This window comes from Rhinopithecus roxellana, chromosome 13, assembly GCF_007565055.1.
Source record: "Rhinopithecus roxellana isolate Shanxi Qingling chromosome 13, ASM756505v1, whole genome shotgun sequence".
Classification (NCBI taxonomy): domain Eukaryota; kingdom Metazoa; phylum Chordata; class Mammalia; order Primates; family Cercopithecidae; genus Rhinopithecus; species Rhinopithecus roxellana.
The window spans coordinates 77,819,268-77,839,172 of record NC_044561.1 but is presented as its reverse complement, the minus strand read 5'-3'; the positions used below and the strand labels follow the sequence as shown (position 1 = coordinate 77,839,172).

General features: G+C 39.8%; 1 pseudogene; it reads right to left on the bottom strand.

The window, feature by feature from the left end:
• Window positions 1–13,659: 13,659 nt before the first annotated feature.
• On the bottom strand, window positions 13,660–14,904 carry LOC104661047 (annotated as a pseudogene).
• Between the last annotated feature and the right edge of the window lie 5,001 nt (window positions 14,905–19,905).

Sequence of the window (19,905 nt, the reverse complement as noted above, 5' to 3'; positions counted from 1 at the left end):
AGCACCCAAGAAATATGGGATTATGTGAAAAGACCAAATCTATGTCTGACTGGTGTGCCTGAAAGTGACGGGGAAAAATGGAACCAAGTTGGAAGCACTCTGCAGGATATCATCCAGGAGAACTTCCCCAACCTAGTAAGGCAGGCCAACATTCAAATTCAGGAAATACAGAGAATACCACAAAGACACTCCTCAAGAAGAACAACTCCAAGACACATAATTGTCAGATTCACCAAAGTTAAAATGAAGGAAAAAATGCTAAGGGCAGCCAGAGAGAAAGGTCAGGTTACCCACAAAGGGAAGCCCATCAGACTAACAGCAGATCTCTTGGCAGAAACTCTCCAAGCCAGAAGAGAGTGGGGGCCAATATTCAACATTATTACATAAAAGAATTTTCACCCAGAATTTCATATTCAGTCAAACTAAGTTTCATAAGTGAAGGAGAAATAAAATCCTTTATAGACAAGCAAATGCTTAGAGATTTTGTCACCACCAGGCCTACCCTACAAGAGATCCTGAAGGAAGCACTAAACATGGAAAGGAACAACTGGTACCAGCCATTGCAAAAACATGCCAAAATGTAAAGACCATTGATGCTAGGAAGAAACTGCATCAACTAACGAGCAAAATAACCAGCTAATGTCATAATGACAGGATCAAGTTCACACATAACAATATTAACCTTAAATGTAAATGAACTAAATGGTCCAATTAAAAGACACAGACTGTCAAATTGGATAAAGAGTCAAGGCCCATCAGTTTGCTGTATTCAGGAGACCCATCTCACATGCAGAGACACACATAGGCTCAAAATAAAGGGATGGAGGAAGATCTACCAAGCAAATGGAAAACAAAAAAAAGCAGAGGTTGCAATCCTAGTCTCTGATAAAACAGACTTTAAACCATCAAAGATCAAAAGAGACAAAGAAGGCCATTACATAATGGTAAAGGGATCAATTCATCAGAAAGGGCTAACTGTCCTAAATATATATGCACCCAATATAGGAGGACCCAGATTCATAAAGCAAATCCTTAGAGACTTACAAAGAGACTTAGACTCCCATACAATAATAATGGGAGACTTTAACACCCCACTGTCAACATGAGACAGATCAATGAGACAGAAAGTTAACAAGGATATCCAGGAATTGAACTCAACTCTGCACCAAGAGGACCTAATAGATATCTACGGAATTCTCCATCCCAAATCAACAGAATATACATTCTTCTCAGCACCACATCACTGTTATTCCAAAATTGACCACATAGTTGGAAGTAAAGCACTCCTCAGCAAATGTAAAAGAACAGAAATTATAACAAACTGTCTCTCAGACCACAGTGTAATCAAACTAGAACTCAGGAATAAGAAACTCAATCAAAACCACTCAACTACGTGGAAATGAACAACCTGCTTCTGAATGACTACTGGGTACGTAACAAAAGGAAGGCAGAAATAAAGATGTTCTTTGAAACCAATGAGAACAAAGATACAACATACCAGAATATCTGGGACACATTTAAAGCAGTGTGTAGAGGGAAATTTATAGCACTAAATGCCCACAAGAGAAAGCAGGAAAGATCTAAAATTGACACCCTAACATCACAATTAAAAGAACTAGAGAAGCAAGAGCAAACACATTCAAAAGCTAGCAGAAGGCAAGAAATAACTAAGATCAGAGCAGAACTGAAGGAGATAGAGACACAAAAACCCTTCAAAAAGTCAACGAATCCAGGAGCTGGTTTTTTGAAAAGATCAACAAAATTGATAGGCCCCTAGCAAGACTAATAAAAAAGAAAAGAAGAATCAAATAGACGCAATAAAAAATGATAAAGGGGATATCACCACTGACCCCACAGAAATACAAACTACTATCAGAGAATACTAAAACACCTCTATGCAAATAAACTAGAAAACCTAGAAGAAATGGATAATTTCCTGGACACTTACACTCTCCCAACACTAAACCAGGAAGAAGTTGAATCCCTGAATAGACCAATAGCAGGCTCTGAAATTGAGGCAATAATTAATAGCCTACCAACCAAAAAAAGTCCAGGACCAGATGGATTCACAGCCGAATTCTACCAGAGGTACAAGAAGGAGCTGGTACTATTCCTTCTGAAACTATGCCAATCAATAGAAAAAGAGGGACACCTCCCTAACTCATTTTATGAGGCCAATATCATCCTGATACCAAAGCCTGGCAGAAACACAACAAAAAAAGGGAATTTTAGACCAATATCCCTGATGAACATCGATGCAAAAATCCTCAATAAAATACTGGCAAACCGAATCCAGCAGCACATCAAAAAGCTTATCCACCATGATCAAGTGGGCTTTATCCCTGGGATGCAAGACTGGTTTGACGTATGCAAATCAATAAATGTAATCCAGAACCAATGACAAAAACCACATGATTATCTCAATAGATGCAGGAAAAGCCTTTGACAAAATTCGACAGCCCTTCATGCTAAAAACTCTCAATAAATTTGGTACTGATGGAACATATCTCAAAATAATAAGAGTTATTTATGACAAACCCACAGCCAATATCATACTGAATGGGCAAAAACTGGAAGCATTCCCTTTGAAAACTGGCACAAGACAGGGATGCCATCTCTCACCACTCCTATTCAACATAGTGCTGGAAGTTCTGGCTAGGGCAATCAGGCAAGAGAAAGAAATAAAAGGTATTCAGTTAGGAAAAGAAGAAGTCAAATTGTCCCTGTTTGCAGATGATGTGATTGTATATTTAGAAAACCCCATCATGTCAGCCCAAGATCTCCTTAAGCTGATAAGCAACTTCAGCAAAGTCACAGGATACAAAATCAATGTGCAAAAATCACAAGCATTCTTACACACCAGTAACAGACAAACAGAGAGCCAAATCATGAATGAACTCCCATTCTACAATAGCTTCAAAGAGAATAAAATACCTAGGAATCCAACTTACAAGGGATGTAAAGGACCTCTTCAAGGAGAACTACAACCACTGCTCAAGGAAATAAAAGAGGACACAAACAAATGGAAGAACATACCATGCTCATTGATAGGAAGAATCAATATCATGAAAATGGCCATACTGCCCAAGGTAATTTATAGATTCAATGCCATCCCCATTAAGCTACCAATGACTTTCTTCACAGAACTGGAAAAAACTGCTTTAAAGTTCACATGGAATCAAAAAAGACTCCGCATTGCCAAGACAATCCTAAGTCAAAAGGACAAAGCTGGAGGTGTCACGCTACCTGACTTCAAACTATACTACAAGGCTACAGTAACCAAAACAGCATGGTACTGGTACCAAAACAGAGATATAGACCAATGGAACAGAACAGAGCCCTCAGAAATAATACCACACATCTACAGCCATCTGATCTTTGACAAACCTGACAAAAACAAGAAATGGGGAAAGGATTCCCTATTTAATAAATGGTGCTGGAAAAATTGGCTAGCCATAAGTAGAAAGCAGAAACTGGATCCTTTCCTTACTCCTTATATGAAAATTAATTCGAGATGGATTAGAGACTTAAATGTTAGACCTAAAATCATAAATACCCTAGAAGAAAACCTAGGCAATACCAGGACATAGACATGGGCAAGACTTCATGTCTAAAACACCAAAAACAACAGCAACAAAAGCCAAAATTGACAAATGGGATCTAATTAAACTAAAGAGCTTCTGCATAGCAAAAGAAACTACCATCAGAGTGAACAGGCAACCTACAGAATGGGAGAAAATTTTTGCAATCTACTCATCTGACAAAGGGCTAATATTCAGAACCTACAAAGAACTCAAACAAATTTACAAGAAAAAAACAAACAACACGATCAAAAAGTGGGCAAAGGATATGAAAAGACACTTTTCAAAAGAAGACATTCATACAGCCAACGGACACATGAAAAAATGCTCATCATCACTCGCCATCAGAGAAATGCAAATCAAAACCACAGTTAGATACCACCTCACACCAGTTAGAATGGCAATCATTAAAAAGTCAGGAAACAACAAGTGCTGGAGAGGATGTGGAGAAATAGGAACACTTTTACACTGTTGGTGGGACTGTAAACTAGTTCAACTGTTGTGGAAAACAGTGTGGCGATTCCTCAAGGATCTAGAACTAGAAATACCATTTGACCCAGCCATCACATTACTGGGTATACACCCAAAGGATTATAAATCATGCTGCTCTAAAGACACATGCACATGTATGTTTATTGCAGCACTATTCACAATAGCAAAGACTTGGAATCAACCCAAATGTCTCTCAGTGACAGACTGGATTAAGAAAATGTTGCATATATACACCATGGAATACTATGCAGCCATAAAAAAGGATGCGTTCATGTCCTTTGTAGAGACATGGATGCAGCTGGAAACCATCATTCTCAACAAATTATCACAAGAACAGAAAACCAAACACCGCATGTTGTCACTCATAGGTGGGAACTGAACAATGAGATCACTTGGACACAGGAAGGGGAACATCACACACCGGGGCCTATTGTGGGGAGTGGGGAGTGGGGAGTGGGGAGGGATAGCATTAGGAGATATACCTAATGTAAATGACGAGTTAATGGGTGCAGCACACCAACATGGCACATGTATACACATGTAACAAACCTGCATGTTGTGCACATGTATCCTAGAACTTAAAGTATAATAAAAAAAAAAACTTGTGTCCCATGAATAAACCACACCTTTGACACTATTAATATTTTTAATAAACTCTACGATTATCTTGGGAATGGTACAACTTCTTTGCACTGTATTTTGGTATATTAAAGGCATTCATTACTCATTAAACGCAAACAACTAGGCCAGGCATGGTGGCGCACGCCTGTAATCCTAGTACTTTGGGAGGCTGAGGTGGGTGGATCATCCGAGGTCGGGAGTTTGAGATGGGCCTGGTCAATATGGTGAAACCCCATCTCTACTAAAAATAAAAAAAAAAATTAGCCAGGCGTGGTGGCAGGCGCCTGTAGTCCCAGCTGCTCGGGAGGCTGAGGCGGGAGAATGGAACCTGGGAGGTGGAGCTTGCAGTGAGCCAAGATTAGGCTACTGCACTCCAGCCTGGGCAACAGAGCGAGACTCCGTCTCAAAACAAACAAACAAAAAAATTATCCAGGCTTGGTGGTGCATGCCTGAGGCAGGAGAATCGCTTGAACCCAGGAGGTGGAGGCCGCAGTAAGCAGAGATCATGCCTTTGCACTCCAGCCTGGGCAAAAAGGGCAAAACTCCATGTCAAAAAAATAAATAAAATAAAATAAATGCAAACAACTAAAATTTACCATAACTTTTGGTAACTCATTTTCTCCCCAGCTTTCTATTATTTAAAGTTTCAAATATATAGAAGAATTGATAGTATTTACAATGAATCCCCATAGATCTACCACATACATTCTACAATTAATGCTATCAATTGTAAATCAAAGAACATGACTGAGGCAAGCCTCAATCATTTTAGGAAGTTGATTTGCCAAGGTTAGTGACATGCCCAGGAAAGACCATAGATCCACAGGAAAAATTGTGGTCCATACCTTTCCTGAAGAGGGTCTGGGGATGTCAATATTTAAAAGGAAAAGAGTGGGTATTGGAGAAAGAGGAGGAAATTTTTTAAAGATGTGGGTAGATAAGAGGCAAATGGTTGTACTCTTCTGAGCCTTGATCAGCCTTACATGTGAGAGGAGGACAGAAAAACAGGCACTTATGCTTTCATGTAGCTCAGTGACTCTACATTTTTACATGAAATAAAATAGACATGGGGCAGAGGAAGTAATCAGATATGCATTTGTATCGGTGAGCAGCAAGACGAATTTGAGTTCTGTCCTTTGTACCACAGTCTATCACATTTGTCGTGCATCTCACATGAAGTTGCTGGCATCAGGGCGCTTTGCCTCTAAACACCTCAGCATGTATACCATTACCAGCCATGTTTATGGGGATTTGTGGGTAAAATGTATATAGAATGTCACATCCACTACAAAGCTCACCTTCTGTGAGTTTGGACATGTGTACTCCTGTCAAGATGCACAGGATTCATGCCCTCAGAAGCCTGGCGTCCCTTCCCAGTCAATCCTGTCCCACCTCCAACTCACCCCCAGTCCAGCCCCACAGGCAACCACAGTTCATTTTTTTCACCATAGTTATAACTCATTTTTGCTATAATATTTATATCCCAATATACCTGGAACCTCAATAAGTAAAAGTGGTCCAGGGCCCTGTCATCTTCCATGAGGTCCAGAGAGCCTCCTTACTATTCTTCTTTTTTTTTTTTAATCGGCAAATCATCAATGTGCCCCTCCAGGTCTAAGAAGGTGAAGGGCAAATTACAAAACACAAGCTGGCTTTAAGTCCATGAGTCTGCAAGATGTCTTTTTCTTTTCTGCAAACAGGGAATATTAAGCCTGGTTGCTTTGCCTGTTCTCATGGGACACTTTAAAACAAGCAAAGTGTACACTTTGTTGGAGAACACAGAGCTCTTTGAATATTTTGAATTGGAAATACAATCTCAAAAAAGAAAAAACAGAATGAGATTGATGTAAAAATCCCAGTTTTTAAGCAAAAATCAACAATGGATGCTAAAATTAACGGGTGGAAAGTTGAGTAAGAAGATATTTACATAGTCTCAAAGTATCTCCAATGAGATACTTAGCAATTTCAAAAGGAAATATGGTAACGTGGCAGTGGAGAGGCCTGGCAGATGCCGCCTAAACCAGGGATGAACTCCAGCATCATCAGTGACCAGACAAACTCAAACCCACGCCTTCTTGCAGGACGCGCAGAACAGGTACATCACTGCGGTGGTATTGTTAATGAAACCACATCATCTGAATCTATCAGATGAACCCCAAATTAAGTGTCATTTAATAAAATAATTTACTCTCAAAAACAGTCAAGGTCGTGGGAAAAAAAGACTGAGGAATTGTTTCATATTAAAGGAAATGAGACATGACAGCTGATTGCAAGACATGATCAAAGACTTTCTTTTGCTATAAAGGACATTAAATGGAACAACAGCAAAATCTGATGAAGATACATAAATTATAAAGAGTATTATATCAAGGTGTGTTAATTTCCTAATTTTAATAACTGTACTGCTGTTGTGAAGAGAAGATACTTGTTATTTTATAACAGCTTTGCTGAGATATAATTTTTATACCATAAAATTCATCCTATTAAAAATTCATTCCATGGTTTTAGCATATTCATAGTTATGGTATTATCACTTAGATTGTTTTAAAATATTTTCTTTGCTCCAAAAAGAAAACCATTAGCAGCCATTTAGCCACTGTTCCTTCCTTCCTCCTTCCAGCCTCTGGCAACCAAGAATCTACTTTTTATCTCCGTGGATTTGCCTATTTGAACAGTCCATGTAAATGGAAACATCCAATATGTGGCCTTTGTGTCTGACTTCCCTCACTTAGCAGAATGTCTTCAAGGTTCATATGGGTTGCAGCATGTCAGGATGTCACTCTTGTTGTGGCTGAGTAGTATTCCACTGTGTGGGTCTACCACCTTGTGTTTATCCATTTATCAGTGGACAGACATTCAGGTTGTGAATAGTGCTTCTATGAGCATTTGTGAATAAGTATTTATAAGTATTTGTTTGAATACCTGTCTTCAATCATGTAGGGTATATATCCAGAAGTTTAACTGCTATATGGTATTTTTATTTTTAATTTTTTTTTTGTTTTTTAAGTTAGGGTCTTACTCTGTCACCCAGGCTAGAGTGCAGTGGCGCTATCTCAGCTCACTGCAGCCTTGATCTCCTGGGCTCAAGCAATCCTCCCATCTCAGCCTCCCAAGTAGCTGGGACTACAGGCATCCACCATCACGCCCTGCTAATTTTTTGTATTTTTTTTAGAGATGGGGTCTCACTGTGTATCCCAGGCTGGTCTTGAACTCCTGGCCTCAAGCAATCCTCCTGCCTTGGCCTCCCAAAGTAATGGGATTACAATAACGAACCACTGTGCCAGGCCTATTTTTAACTTTTTGAGGAATTCTCAAACTGTTTTCCAGAACAACTGCTCCATTTTACAATCCTACCAGCAATGCATGAGAATTCTAATTTATCTCCCTTTTATTTTTTTTTCCAGACAGAGTCTCACTGTCACTCAGACTGGAGTGCAGTGGCATGATCTCGGCTCACTGAAGCCTGTTTCCCGGGATCAAGTGATTCTCCTGCCTCATCCTCCAGAGTTACTGGAATTATAGGCCTGCACCACCACGCCTGGCTAATTTTTTTGTATTTTCAATAGAGATGGAGTTTTGACATGTTGGCCAGGGTGGTCTCGAACACCTGACTTAAAGTGATCCTCCCACCTTGGCCTCCCAAAGTGCCAGGATCACAGGCTTGAGCCACTGCACCCAGCTGAGAGTTCTAATTTCTTCACATCCTCACCAACACTTGTCTTCCTCTCCTTTGTTTAAATCAGAGACAACCTAATGAAAGTGAAGTGGTATCTCATAGTTCTGTTTTTCATTTCCATGATGTCTAATGATGTTGAACATCTTTTCACAGCTTTTTTGGCCCTTTGTATGTTTTCACTGGAGAAGTCTATTGAAGACCTTTCACCATTTTTTAATTGGGTTGTTTAAGTTCTGAGAGTTATTTATATGTTCTGGAAAGTAAGCCCTTCTTACACATACAATTTGCAAATATTTTCTCTCATCCTGCAGATTTTCTTTTCACTTCTTGAAAGTGTTCTTTGATGCACAAAAGCTTTTAATTTTGATGGGTTGCAGTTTATCTAGCTTTTCTTTTGCCATCTATGTCATAGCTATTGTCATAGCATTATATTGCCAAATTCAAAGTTATGAAGATTTATCCCTACACTTTTCTCTGAAAAGTTTTACAGTCTTAGCTCTGTGTTTAGGTCTTTGATCCACTTTGGGTTTATCTTTGTATACAGTATGCAGTATAGTCATTCTTTTGCATGTGGATATACAGTTGCCCCAGTATTATTTGTCGAAGAGACTTTTTTCCAATAAATGATCTTGGCACCCTTGTTGAAAATTAATTGAACATAGATGTACTGGTTTATTTCTGGACTCTCAGTTCCATTTCACTGATCCATCGTTATGCCACAACCATGCTTCTTTGATTACTGTAGCTTTGTAGTCAAACTTTGAAATTGGAAAGTGTGTGTCTTCAAACTTTATTTTTATTTTCAAGATTGTTTTGGCTATTTGGGGTCTCTTGCAATTCCAGATGAATTTTAGAATCAGCTTTTTCATTTCTGCAAAAAAAAAAAGACCATTGGTATTTTGAAAGGCATTGCAATGCATCTGTAGGTCACTTTCAGGAGCACTGTCATTCTAACAATTCTTCATCTCCCAATCCACAAACACAAAGTGACTTCCCATTTGGGTCTTTTTAAGTTTCTTCCAGCAATGTTTCATAATTTTCAGTGCATAAATCTTGCACCTCTTGGTTTAAATTTGTTCCTATGTATTTTATTCTTTTTTATGCTATTATAAATAGAATTGTTTTCTTTTTTGATTTTTTTAATAGAGACAGGATCTTGCTCTGTTGCCCAGGCTGGAGTACAATGGTGATCCTAGCTCACAGTAGTCTCAAACTCCTGGGCTCAAGTGATCCTCCTACCTCAGCCTGCTGAGTAGCTGGGACTATAGGCAAACGCCACCACACCTGGCAACTTTTTTTAAGAGACTGGGTCTTGCTCTCTTGCCTAGGCTGGTTTTGTACTCCTGGCCTCAAGCAATCCTCCTACCTCCGTCTCCAGAAGTGCTAGGATTACAGGCATGAGCCACCACACTCAGACAAGATTGTTTTCTTAATTTGTTTCTCAGGTTGTTCATTGCTAGTGTACAGAAGTACAATGAATTTAATGTATTGACCTTGTACACTGCAAATTTGCCAAACTTGTTTATTAGCACTAGTGGATTTTTTAATGAATTCTTTAAATTTTTTATATGTAAAATTATGTCATGTGCAATAGAGATAATTTTACTTCTTGCTTTCCAATTTAGATGCCTTTTTTTCTTGTCTAATTTCTTTGGCTAGAACTTCTAGTGCAATGTTGAATGGAAATGGCAAAAGTGGGTATCCATTCCTTATTCCTGATTTTATAAGGAATGATGTCAGTCTTTCACCTTTGACTGGGATGTTAGTTGTGGGATTTTCACAAATGTTCTTTATTATATTGAAGAAGTTTCCTTCTACTCCTAGTTTGTCAATTGCTTTTATCATAAAAAGGTGTTCAATTTTGTCAAATGCTTTTTCTGCATTGATGGAGGTGATCATGTTTCTTTCCTTCATTCTATTAACGTAGTATATACAACGGATTGATTTTCATATATTGAACCACTCTTGCATTCCTGGAATAAGTCCCACTTGGTTATGATGTGTACTTCTCTAAAGACGTTGAATTAGATTTGCTAGTTTTTTGTATTTATACTGCTATGGACTGAATTGTGTTCCCCCAAAATTTATAGATTAAATCTCTAACCTCTAATATGGCTGATTTAGAGATAGGGCCTTTAGAAGGTAATTAAGGTTAATAAGTTCATAAGGCCTAATTCAACAGGATTGGTGGCCTTATAAGAAGAGGAAGAGAGAAATATCTCTCCCTCTCTCTTTCATCACATGCACTCAGAGCTAAGGCCATCTGAGTACTGCAGTGACAAGGTGGCCATCTGCAAATCAGGAAAGAGCCTCCTCCAGACAACCTCACTGGGCCTTCATCTGGGACTTCCAGCTTCCGGTACTGTGAGAAATAAATGTTTGTTGTTTAAACCACCCAATCTATAGCATTGTGTTATGGCAACCCAACATGACTAATATGTGTACTAACAAGGTATATGATCTATATTTTTCTTTTCCTGTGATGTCTGTATCTGACTTTGGTATCAGGGTAATCCTGGCCTCAGATAATTAGTTAGAAAGCTTTCCCTCCTCTTCTATTTTTTGGAAGAGTTTGAGAAGGATTGTTGTTAATTCTTGTGTGAGCACTACTTTGCAATCCTTAATGACACACATGCAGATATTCACATAATAAATCTTAAGATATCTATGTATTGACAAAGTATTGAAATACATACATAACCTACCAGGTAAGACTAACAGTCTGAATATAGGGGTTCAGCATTTTATTCTTCCTTAAACAATATCTTCTGTTTGGGAAAATAATTTTAGTGTTAAATTTGCAATAACATATTGTTTTTAATGTGTATGCCCAACAGTGATTTTTATAAACAGTTTTCAATATTTCATTGTTTCTCAGCATACTCCAACTCATTAAATCTTTCCCAGTCTTCCTCCTGGGCATGCATATATGTCAACACCAGTTCATTTTCCCATCCAGGGTACTCATTGAGCCTTGTGTTTTGGGAAACTTTGACCTGAGTATAACATACCAAGGACAAAATCTCTGTGACAGGTGACACAAATAAATATCGAAAACTTAAATTCACCAGAACAGAGAACCACCACAGTCTCATGTTGGATGTCAAGAAAAGTGCCATGAATTTCATCACCAAGAAGGTGTCCTAGAAACATCAATAAAGCTCTTAATACTAAAAGAAAAAAAATAATTTCTGCAGTTTTCAAATACTATCTTTTCAGAAGATACTTTCACGACTCAGCCTCCTGACATAACTGGGACTCCAGGTGCACACCACCACACTCAGTTGATATTTCTTACATTTTTTTTAGTGATGGGGTCTTGAAATGCCCAGGCTGGTCTGAAACTACTCCTGGAATCTAGCAATCCTCCCACCACGGCCTCCCAAAAAGTTGGGATTACAGGTGTGAGCCACCACCCAGCCAGAAGATACTTTTCCTACAAACTTGTGTACATAGCTTATATGTCTGTTATACAACTAAAGTGAAACAGCAATGAACAGAGTAAACACATATTTGGTCTGAGGTATAATTCCATGGACCTTCCATGGATCATCAATTTTCAAAAATTTAGAATGCATGGAATTGTACTCAACATTACACTGTGCTGAAAAGACTGCAATGGCACATTAGGGCCTTGCAGCCATCTCAGGCTGTCATTGTGAACACTAGTCATAGTTTAATAAAACTGGGGAAATGCTGAAGTCAGCTTAAAAGAATTCTGAAGAATAAGATTTACTATTATTACCCTGAGAAGTCTTGAGCTACCTTAGAAACAAGAAACAAAACCTAGTAACATTTAAAGTTGGAGCAGAAAAAAATCCAGTCAACCTGAAATTTTTTTTTAATGACAACTTTTCAGTTAGAATTTTTGTTTTGAGAAAAATAAGCTTAGTATAGAAATAAGATAAGAAGAAGACATAAAAGATAAGAAATAAGATAAGAAAAATAAGTTTAGTATAGAAATAAGATAGCCAATTTCTTTTCCATAAAATCAGTAAGTGGTAGTAAATCTGTCCATTATATTGAAGACCATCAAAAATGGGATTGCTGCCATGCATTTCAAATAGGAAAATGTTACGGACATTTTAACGTGTAAAAGGTATTTTCCTGAAGTAGCCCCTGCGGTATTAATATTTTGTTTTTCAGGAAGTTGACTATTAGGATATACCTATTTTTAAAGATTAGTAACTAATCATAATTTCCTTAATAAGGGAGCAAGTACCAAATTTCAAGAGAGCCATTATGATAATTCGTTCAGATTTTTCACAAAGATTTCTCTAGCTGTTTCCAAACAGTCTATGGAAAACTCACCCTTTAGGGATAAAACACTTGAGAACTGAAGTGTACAATGTAATCCTGAAATAACATAGCAATTATTTTACAAAAAAAAAAAAGTCTCTATATCAACAAGAAAAATAACCTTTGGGATAACCGTAAAAGAAAGAAACAAAATGAATGTAAATGACTCCAAAGCTGAATTTACCTGGACTTCTTCAGAAACTCCATTTTATGCCATCCAGGTCTGAGTTAATTAAAGGAACCTGTGAAAACAGTCACATGTGTCTGTGTTTTTGTGAAAAGAAAAAAACAGTTTCCTTTATTTGAGGTCTAAAGTATTTTTCTCTTCCTTCATTCTTCCTCTTTAATGGGTCGTAAATTCTTATCAGTAAGTTAGAATTCATAAGCTCTTCATGGGTGGGTGTGTCTTGTGTATTCTAGCCCACTAAGGAATAAATTTCCAAAGCAGTCTTGTTTTTCCCTTAAAATAATTAATTAGCTAACCAGTTTAAGAAGGAAGTTGCAGAAGGGAGGACAAAGCACCAGTGATCTCGCTTCTCAGTTTCAATCATTTGAAATTATGACTCATCAGAGAAAATGTATCATCAGAGAGTATCAGACTGATACTCTGCTTATCAGAACACTGCTAACTTTCTATCGATGAATGTGAGTCATACAGCCACCAAAGAAAAAATGAAGAGCCACCTGGCAGAGACAAATATATTGTGGCTGGAAGAAAGAGATTATTCGGAGACACACATAGGTCTTTGACTTCTTTGATCCCTAGAGAATATTTCAAAGTCTGCAGAAAAGAAAAGCAGCAGACGTCTTCTGGAGGAGAATCAATCTGATTTTCAAATTTAATGGCCAAAAAGATGGCATTTGTACTTGGCCTCACATTTAAATTAGTTAGAACTTCAAAAATGCTAACTTCCCTAGTTCCAAGAAACAAGCATTCATTTTCCTCTTTGAGTGTCTAATACTGGTTAAAATTCAGTGTTTCTAGAGACTTCAATCATCAGTTCTACTAAGCAAGGTAACGTTATCATTGTATCCGGGGCTGAACACTCGAAGTTCTCTAAAACTTGTAAACAGGATTGCTCTCATTGCCATTCAGAGAGATGACTTCTTTCTTAGCAGTGGATGTCAGCTTACTCTAGGTAATGTCAGTATTTTTAGAAGCATGTAGAAGAAAGATGCCAAAGATAAGATGCCAAAGATGGCAAAGATGCTATCCACTTGGGATCTTGATGATATCTCCAGCCTTCATGCCATACCACTCTTGGAGTAAGATGGCAGAGCAAGTCACTACCATGGATGTGAAGAATGCAAAATAAATGGGAGTCACAGGAGATGTAGTTAACGGTGTCCAGTGCCTTGAGATAGTTAATCTGTGTAGTCACCAAAAGCACAAGTATAGCCAGCAAAACAGTGACCAGGGTATGCTTCTAAACTGTCTTCCATTCTAGTAATTCCTTAATGGCAATTCCCAGGCCTTTGGCAGAAGAAACTGAAAATGCTCCAGTCAAAGAACAGATTGAAATATAGACCAATATATTGATCTGTCCTTTCTTGGGAGCCACAATCAAAATCAGTACCAAGAAGATCACAATTATGATCACAGCAAAGGAAATAAATCCTGGGTCTCTCAATTTCATTTCCATTTCATGCAAAGAAGTGACTTCCTCTTCTTGTGGGGGATGGATAACCATCACAGTTGACCCCAATATGCAGCCTGTTTTCCCATAAATGTTCAAGTGCTCATTTAAAAAATAAGAAGATAATATTGCACTTACGAGAACACTCAGAGGGCTGGGAGGGTGGGGGTGACCAAGATGGCAGGTGCAAAAGCATAAGCCGCAAAATGTGCAGCCTCCCCTGCTCCCACAGCTAGCACTCCTGCCCCCCAGAGCCATCCTTCAGGTCAGAATGTCCACCTTGTCCAGCTCTAGTGATGCCTTTTTTGACCAGTTGCAAGAGACCCTTCTTTTTCAATATGAAGCTGGAGCTAATAAAAATACTGGAGGTTACTGCCAGTACCTAGACCACATAAAGACTGTATTTGTTTTCTACGTTTGCTGAAATGCTCAAGTTGGTTATGCTGGAATTCAGGTCCGTGTAGAGGACCGGAGAAGCCAGCAGCTGTGACACTTCTGTGATCTCACACCAAGCCTGGGAGGAGTTTAGACAGACCAGAGACAGCACATATCCTTCTCGGCAGGGTTCTCTGTGCCACAGCCTAACATGTGCCCCCATGTCCCTGGACGGGGCTCCTGGATGCAGATGCTCTCTCCTCAGTCACCTGGGCCTCTCCTCCCCATGGACCTGCCAGATTGTTGTTAATTCTTTTTTTAAAAAAACTGCTCTATTGAGGTAAAATGAACATATAAAAAGCTGTATATATTGAATGCATACATTTCGATAAGTTTGGGGATAAGTTGTACCTGTGAAACCATCACCACCATCAAGGTTATAAACACATCCATCACCTCCCAAAGTTTCCTCCCACCCCTTTATTATTGTTATTATTATTGTTATTGAGACAGAGTCTTGCTCTGTCACCCAGGCTGGAGTGCAGTGGCATGATCATGGCTCACTCCAACCTCCGCCTCCCAGACTTAAGTGATCCTCCCACGTCAGCCTCCTGAGCAGCTGGGATCACAGGCACAGGCCACCATGCCCAGCTAATTTTTGTATTTTTAATAGAGACAGGGTTTCACCGTGTTGGCCAGGATGATCTTGAACTCCTGACCTCAAGTGATCCACCTACCTTGGCCTCACAAAGTGCTGGGATTACAGCTGTGAACCACTGCACCCAGCCCCTTTATTATTTGTATTTGGATTTTGTTTTTATCACTGTTTTGATAATAACACTTACCATAAGATCAACTTGCCTTAGTAAATTTTAGGTATACAATGCAGTATTGTTAGCTATAGGCATCATGCTGCACACATCTCCAGAGCTCATTCATCCTGGATAACTGAAGCTTGGTACCTTCTGATCATCATCTCCCCATTTCCCCCTCCCTCCAGCCCATGAAAACCACCATTCTACTCTCTGCTTTATTTTTATTTTTTTATTTTATTTTTTTTTTTTTTGAGACAGAGTCTCGCTCTGTCGCCCAGGCTGGAATGCAGTGGCCGGATCTCAGCTCACTGCAAGCTCCGCCTCCTGGGTTTACACCATTCTCCTGCCTCAGCCTCCTGAGTAGCTGGGACTACAGGTGCCCGCCACCTTGCCCAGCTAGCTTTTTTTTTTTTTTTTTTTTTTTTTTTTTTTTTTTTTTTTTTTTTTTTTTTTTAGTAGAGACGGGGTTTTACCGCGTTAGCCAGGATGGTCTCGATCTCCTGACCTCGTGATCCACTCGTCTCGGCCTCCCAAAGTGCTGGGATTACAGGCTTGAGCTACCGTGCCTGGCCTACTCTCTGCTTTTATGAGTTTGATTATTTTAGAGTCCATATTGCTATGGTTTGAATGATGACATCCCTCCAAAATTTATGTTGAAGCCATCCCCAATGCAATAGTATTAAGAGGTATGGCTTTTGGGATGTGATTAAGTCATGAGGGCTCTACTCTTATGAATGGGATTAGCACCCTTATTTAAAGGCTCGAGGTCAAAAGGAGTGCTCTCTCACCCTTCTGTCTTCCTCCATGTGAGAACACACGCATCTCCTCTGGAGTAAACAGCAACAAGACACCATCTTGGAAGCAGGGAGTAGCCTTCATCAGACACCAATGCTAGTGTCTTGATCTCAGACTTCCCAGCCTCCAGAAACATAAGAAACAAATTTCTACTGTTTATAAGTTACCCAGTCCCAGATATTTTGTTATAGCAGCACAAATGGACTAAGATACACCCATAAATGAGATCCTGCAGTATTTGTCTTTCTGTGCCTGGCTTACTTTGCTTAACATAAAGCAAAGTCCTCCGGGTCCATCTATGTTGTCACAAATGGCAGGATTTCCTTCTTTTTAAGGACTAAATAATATTCCTTTGTGTGTATATACTATAATTTCTTTTTATTAAGTGAAATCAAATTTGTTAAGGAAGTAAAGGAATGTAAGAATGACTACTCCATAAGCAGAGCAGTCCTGAGGCTGCTGGTTGGCTGTTTTTATGGTTATTTCTTGATTATGTGCTAAACAAGGGATGGATTATTCATGAGTTTTCAAGGAAAGGGGTGGGCAATTACCAGAACTGAGGGTTCCTCCCCTTTTTATACCATATAGGGTAACTTCCTGACGACGTCATGGCATTTATAAACTGTTGTGGTGTTGGTGGGATGTCTCTTAGCATGCTAATGCATTATAATTAGTGTATAATGAGCCAGAGGTCACTGTCATTGCCATCTTGGTTTTGGTGGGTTTTGGCCAGCTTCTTTACTGCATTCTTTTATCACCAAGGTTTTTGTAACCTGTATCTTGTGCCAACCTCCTACCTCATCCTGTGACTTAGAATGCCTAACCTCCTGGGATGCAGCTCAGTGGGTCTCAGCCTTATTTTACCCAGCCCCTATTCAACATTGAGTTGCTCTGGTTCAAACACCTCTGGCATATTTCCCCCCTCCCTTTTACAAGGGAACCCTTAATCCTAAAGGCTGTAAGCAGATGAAATCTATCCTCTTTAACTTCTTCAGGCTGAATAGGGGCAATGATATTCCCACCTAACTATTAGGGCATCTCATATCCAGGGTAGAGAGGAGCTGAGTCAGAAAGCATGATTATGGTGAAAAACAGCCCCAAAACAGCTGATGAGACTAGAATCTAATAACAAGTGTACCACATTTTTGAAACATAATTTTTCTCTCTCCAGTCTCACATTTTTACAAGACAAATCATGGTAGGATGGATTTGTTTCAAAAAATAAGCTTTAGCCTTATACTTGGTCAGATTATTTATAAAGTACAGCAAGAATAATTTTTCACATAGGCTTTTTTAATTGGCTTTGATGGAATGTTGTTCCATAAAATGAATCTCAGATAAGACTTTTTTCAAAGCCAAGCCCAGGGTTGAGTTTGTACCCTCAAATACCTATAAGTTGGAAAATTCCTTTCCTCTTGAGGTCACAGGGTAATTTGGGGCTCCTGGGCCTGTTAGAAAGTGACATGCTTGGCCAGGCACTGTGGCTCAAGCCCGTAATCCCAGCACTTTGGGAGGCCAAGGAAGGCACATAATGAGGTCAGGAGTTTGAGACCAGTCTGGCCAATATGGTGAAACCCTGTCTCTACTAAAAATGCAAAAATCAGTTGGGCGTGGTGGCATGCACCTCTAGTCCCAGCTACTTGGGAGGCTGAGGCAGCAGAATCGCTTGAACCTGGGAGGTGGAGGTTGCAGTGATCTGAGATTGCACCACTGCACTCCAGCCTGGGTGACAGAGTGAGACTCCATCTCAAAAAAAAAAAAAAGAAAAAGGTGACATTCTTTACTTACCACAGGTTGGAAACCCTGTACAGGGACTATGCAGACAATGTATGAGGCCAGTTTTCCCAAGGGGCTTTTATTGGCTCTATAAGTCAAGTTTGATTCCTAAAAGGAAAGCATGCCATTCCAGTCAAAGCCTTGATAAATTAAGCAGCTTCTCCAATTGTGTCCTGTTACAAAAGAAAACAGATTATTATTGCACTTATGCAAATAACTATATTGCCATAAGTTAAGAATACTCACAAATAGTTTTCAAATTCTGGAGAAAACAGGTAGAGAGAAACAAATATGCTCCAAATTTTGTTCACAGGAGTATACTTTACTCAATTGTTAAAAGCTGTATATAGCTCAAAAGAAAAGTTTCCTTGACTCTGGAAAACAAAACAAAGGATCCTCAGCATTTTAAGCAAAAAATTTCAAAAAGATTACTTCAGTTTTCTATTAGATCAGTCCATGCAGTTAACTCCTGTTCTGTTTGATATTCATGAACATTTCAGCTCTCCAAGAGAGTTCCAAAAGTTTTTTTTCCCCTATTTTAACATCACAGTCTCCAAAGGTTATCAGATACCTGCATTCAGGAACATCTGTCAAAGTCCTATAGCTGATTATAAACCTCATTTTAAATAGGATCAAAGCAAGACAATTGTCTGTGAATGACAAAAAATCTTAGGACAGTCACTATTAAAGCCAAAATAGACTAAGAAATTTGGTTACTTCTTGCTGGCTGTCAAGATGGCTGACAGTAACTCCCAGTGAGGTCAATGCGGAAAGCAGGTGATTTCTGCATTTCCAACTGAGGTACCCAGCTCTTTTCATTGGGACTGAATAGACAGTTGGGTGCAGCCCACGGAGGGTGAGCCAAAGCAGGATGGGGCATCACCTCACCCAGGAAGTGCAAGGGGTCAGGGAACTCCCTCCCCTAGCCAAGGGAAGCCGTGAGGGACTATGATGTGAGGAATGGTGCCTTCTGGCCCAGATACTATGCTTTTCCCACAGTATTGACAACGTGCAGACCAGGAGATTCCTTCGGGTACCTATACCACCAGGGCCCTGGGTTTCAAGCACAAAACTGGGCAGCTGTTTGGGCAGACACTAAGCTAGCTGCAGAATTTTATTTTTCATACCCCAGTGGTGGGTGGAACACCAGTGAGACAGAAATGTTCACTACCCTGGAAAGGGGCTGAAGCCAGGGAGCCAAGTGGTCTAGCTCCACGGATCCTACCCCCATGGAGCCCAACAAGCTAAGATCCACTGGCTTGAAATTCTCACTGCCAGCACAGCAGTATGAAGTCCACCTGGGATGCTCAAGCTTGGTATGGGGAGGGACATCTCCCATTACTGAGGCCTGAGCAGGTGGTTTTCCCCTCACAGTGTAAACAAAGCCACCAGGAAGTAAACAAAGCCACTGAACTTGGCAGAGCCTACCACAGCTCAGCAAAGCCACTGTAGCCAGACTGCCTTTCTAGATTCCTCCTCTCTTGGCAGGGCATCTCTGAAGGAAAGGTTGTAGCCCCAGTCAGGGGCTTACAGATAAAACTCCCATCTCCCTGGGGCAGAGCACCTTGGAGAAGGAGCAGCTACAGGCTCAGCTTCAGCAGACAAAGATTCCTGCCTGCCAGTTCTGAAAAGAGCAGCAGATCTCCCAGCACAGTGCTCGAGCTCTGCTAAGGGACAGACAGCCTCCTAAAGTGGGTCTTTGACCTCCATGCCTCCTAACTGGGAGACATCTGTCAGCAGGGGTCGACAGACACCTCATACAGGAGAGCTCCGGCTGGCATCTGGAGGGTGCCCCTCTGGGACAAAGCTTCCAGAAGAAGGAACAGGCAGTAATCTTT